Consider the following 3,595-nt stretch of genomic DNA (forward strand, 5'->3'; position numbering starts at 1 on the left):
CCACGGTCACGCTTTGCTGTGGTTATTGCCGTATCTGTTCTTATACTGAAAGTGGAACCGTAACGGAGAGAAGAACGAGAAATGGTCTTTTTTTCTTTACGGCTGCATTTTTTAAAGCCCAGGAAACTGGAATCAGCACAACACTGCCGCAGACTTTACGCAGTGTTGCGGGCGTGCAGATTTAGGATTTTTAGTTTTAGTTTTAGTTTAAGTTTTATTATTTTTGCACAATTTAAAAAATACACAATGACAAAGATAACAAATAATATACAGTGCAGGGAGAGGCAGAAAACCCAGTGGGCTTATTTGAAGCCTCCACCTAAATAATGTTAAAATTTCACAATGTTATAAAGAACATAAACCATTTTCCGCCCAAGGTGTCTTTGATAACGCAAACTTCACATTCTGTACGTTTATGCTGCAGGATATTTGATTGTTTATTTCAGGTGACTTGGCAGAGCACCTGCGCTCTGACCCATAGCACAAGTCCCAGTGTAGTGGCTGCCTGTCCAGTCGGGTTCACCCACCCACTGCGTCACGTACGTTGTTTACAATGCTAATTCTCCCTGAGAAGGCCTGCTAACACACAACGAATGTATTCACCACTGTGAAAGGCTGTCTGGAACAAGTATTTTCACCAAAACAAAATCTTTTTTTGATCATCAAAAGCAAAAAAAAGTGACTTAATGTAAATGTTAAGGTGTAACCACAAATGTGTATTTATTATGACACAAATTTTCAATCCATTTTCGAACTTAACACTCGGGGGTGAGGGAGGGGGGGTTGTAGGGGGTGTCTGTTTTATCACAAATACAGGGAAAGGCATGGCTGCAAACAACAGCACAGCTGAGCTTGCGCCTCTCCTTTAGTAAAACTGGGCCGTGTGATAAATTAGGCCAGCCTATTTTTAAAAAGTTGCACTTTTAAGCCAGTGCTCATTATAAGCATTGATTCTGCCCCCCCCTTAAGACAACACAAAACGCACCTTAAAAATTTTAAACTATTGAGCATTAATGTCTCACTCCCCACACAGTGCTTGATAAAAATGAGTATTCTCACACTTAAAGGTAAAAACACGTGCTGAATTTCTGTTTGTTATGCACTCCCATATGAGGGGCCTTGGCCACGATTCTATTTATTGTAGCCCTCAGTGAATGTGAGCTAAGAGAGGGAGAAGACAGCTGAAATGGAAGGCTAAAACAGCAAGAAAGTGCTTGCTTAATGGGTATGACACGTCCATGGGCACATCTGGGACCTAAATGTTTGTAGTTAATATGGAGCCATTAAAGAGCTGTCATGTAAGTAGTTCAAGGCACCCAGAAACCATTCCAAGCAACTTTTTTTTTTTGGCGGGACTGGTGGTTTCCACGGGCCTGTCAAAGTCAAAAGTATAGGGGCGACATGGCTCAGGAGGTAAAAGCACTTGTCTGGCAGTCGGAGGGTTGCCGGTTCAATCCCCCGCCCTGGGCGTGTCGAAGTGTCCCTGAGGAAGACACCTAACCCCTAATTGCTCCCAACGAGCTGATTGGTACCTCGCATGGCAGCCTTTCACCGTTAGTGTGTGTGAATGTATGGGTGAATGAGAGGCATCAATTGTAAAGCGCTTTGGATAAAAGCGCTATATAAATGCAGTCCATTTACCAAAAGTGAAACAACTTGATGACTGAAGAGTAAGTAAATAATTCTCAGTGGTAATCCTTAATCTCGTAAAACCTGGCAATTACTTTTTTTCCCCTGTAGGAGACATGTCTGGTCTTAATCTCAAGAACCGTATACAGTGCCATGAAAAGTATTTGCCTCCTTCCTGATTTCCTCTATTACACATTTCTCACACTGAATGTTTCCAGATCTTTAGGCAAAATGTGATATTAGGAAAAGGGAACTTGAGTAAATGCAAAACCTATTTTAAAAATTATTTCATTTTTAATAAAAAAGGTTATCAAACAGCCATGACACCCATATCACCCATTAGAAAAAGTAACTTCCGCCTTAAACTTCAATAACTGGTTGCACCACCTTTAGCTGCAATTACTGCAACCAAACTCTTCTAATCTGATATCAGTCTTTTACATCACTGTGGAGGAATTTTAGCCCACTCTTGTTGGCATAACTGACAAATTGGTGGGTTCTCGAGCACAAACTGCTTGTTTCAGGTCCTGCCACAGCATCTCAATTGGGTTCAAGTCAGGTCTTTGACTAGGCCACTCCAAAAATTACATTCTGTTTTTTTTTAAGCCATTTAGATTTGGAAGCAAAGTATCCCCAAACCATCACACTACCACCATCATGTTTGACTGAGGTTCTTACTGTGAAGTGCTGTATTTCCTTTATGCCACACATAATGGGACCCATGTTCAAAAAGCTCCATTTTTGACTCCTCTGTCCATAGAACATTATCTCTGAAGACTTGGGGACTTGGGAGTGCTTTTTTGAAAATATGAGATGATCATTGATGTTCTCTTGGTTAGCAGTGGTTTTGGCCTTGTTACACTCCCATGAATCCCATTTTTCCCAGTCTGTTTCTTATTGTGGAGTCATGAACACTGACCGTAGTTGAGGCTAGAGAGCTCTACAGTTCTTTGGATGTCCTTGTGGGATCTCTTGTGACTTCCTGGATGAGTTGTAGCTGCACCCTTAGAGAAATTTTGGCCAGCCGGCCACTACTCTGAAGATTTGGTTAACAGATGTTCTGGCATGTATAGCGTTTTGAAAGTACAGATGTTTCTAAAAAGTCGCATCCCATAACAATATACACAAGTAAATGCTTACAGTATATTAGTTTTACTGTACGAATACCACTAAATAGGTTGAAGAAAAAGGATAACCCCACCTAAGTCGCACAGACGATGATGCGTTTCCCTCCGAATGATTACATGCTTTTAAAAAACAAATTGTATTAAAGCAACCATTATTTTCTGTCTATTTAGCTATTTATGTTGTCTATTATTATAATACAGTTTATTATTACTCAGACTTTATGAAATTTTGCATGATAAATAGTCAAAATGTTTTCTGAAAAAATGACAAAACAAGTTTGACCCACCTACTGATATTAAGGTTCAGCATCAGTGAGGTTGAGATTCAACAGGGCTGGCTGCAATCAAGCTTGGCTGTGTTGATTCAGCTGAATCTAATTACCAATCAAATTAGGTTAATTGGTTGATTGATTAACTAAAGGGGGCACTTACTCACATGGGTGGTATTGGTGTTTGATAACTTTTCATTAAATCAATGAAATGATTTTAAAAATGTTTTGTGTTTACTCAGTTTTCCCTTTGTATAATACTACATTTTGTCCAAATATCTGAAACAATTCAGTGTGAAAAATATGCAGTAATAGAGGAAATCAGGAAGTGGGCAAATATTTTTTTGATGGCGCTGAGATCTACACTACAAGGGACATTCAGTAAAAATATTTTCAGTGCAATGTTTTTGCTGTAGCATGTTTTTTGTTATCCAGGACTCTTGTATTATGTCAAAGTTTAAAATGCTTTAACGTTCTTTCTGGCAGGTCTCAGGAGCATAAACTCTGGAAATCTGAACATTTACTGAGAGTAAGGCAGAAAATGAGTCAAAAATAGAAGACGCGATTCAA

This window comes from Anguilla rostrata, chromosome 11 (genome assembly GCF_018555375.3).
Source record: "Anguilla rostrata isolate EN2019 chromosome 11, ASM1855537v3, whole genome shotgun sequence".
NCBI classification, from domain to species: Eukaryota; Metazoa; Chordata; class Actinopteri; order Anguilliformes; family Anguillidae; genus Anguilla; species Anguilla rostrata.